The sequence below is a fragment of the Notothenia coriiceps genome, unplaced genomic scaffold, assembly GCF_000735185.1.
Source record: "Notothenia coriiceps isolate Sejong01 unplaced genomic scaffold, NC01 NC01_scaffold00007583, whole genome shotgun sequence".
Lineage (NCBI taxonomy): Eukaryota > Metazoa > Chordata > Actinopteri > Perciformes > Nototheniidae > Notothenia > Notothenia coriiceps.
In genome coordinates, this window is record NW_011340284.1 from 282,540 (window position 1) to 283,250 (window position 711).

Here is a 711-nt window from a genome sequence, read left to right on the forward strand (position 1 = left end):
GTTTCACTAATTGGATGCAATGTTATATTCATGTGTAATGCATTCATGATTCCTCATTCATAAATGATGAAGCACAACATTGGTATTTAGTGAGTCGTCCCAACTGGTAATGTCCCATTACACATAAGCAATTACATATCTGCTTTCACAGATAATGACAAGCCATTAAATTCTTAGGAAAAATGTAGCTTTTGTGTTTTTTCTAGTGAGTGATGTAAATCCGAGTAAATTATTTTTTGTGAAATTAATCTGTTGCAAACACCATATAAAAGCTATAAAAAAGATCTACTTTATGATTATATCAACACAGAGGCACAGCCTTTGAACAACCCAGGTTCCCTTTCCTGCAAAATTCTCCCTCCTTATCTCATATATCTGTTATTATCCTATCAATATTTACTAAATGTATGTCTAGTCTCAAAGTCTTGTAATGACGGCTGTTTTATAGACCGTGCAACTGATGTGTTTTTCATTTGTAGGGTGAAAATTATGGAATAGATAGATGGATAGACAGATTTTAGAAGTTTATTTATATAGCAATTCAAGGTGCTTTAAAAAAATGAAAGACATTCAGACAAAGGCATTTAAAAACAGTCATTAAAAAGAAAAGATAATAAAAGAAACATTAAAAGAAAAAATACATTAATAAAAAGTATATGAATAAAAAGTACAGTGCAGTTTAAGATATGAATAGTTCACACAGAAGTTCCA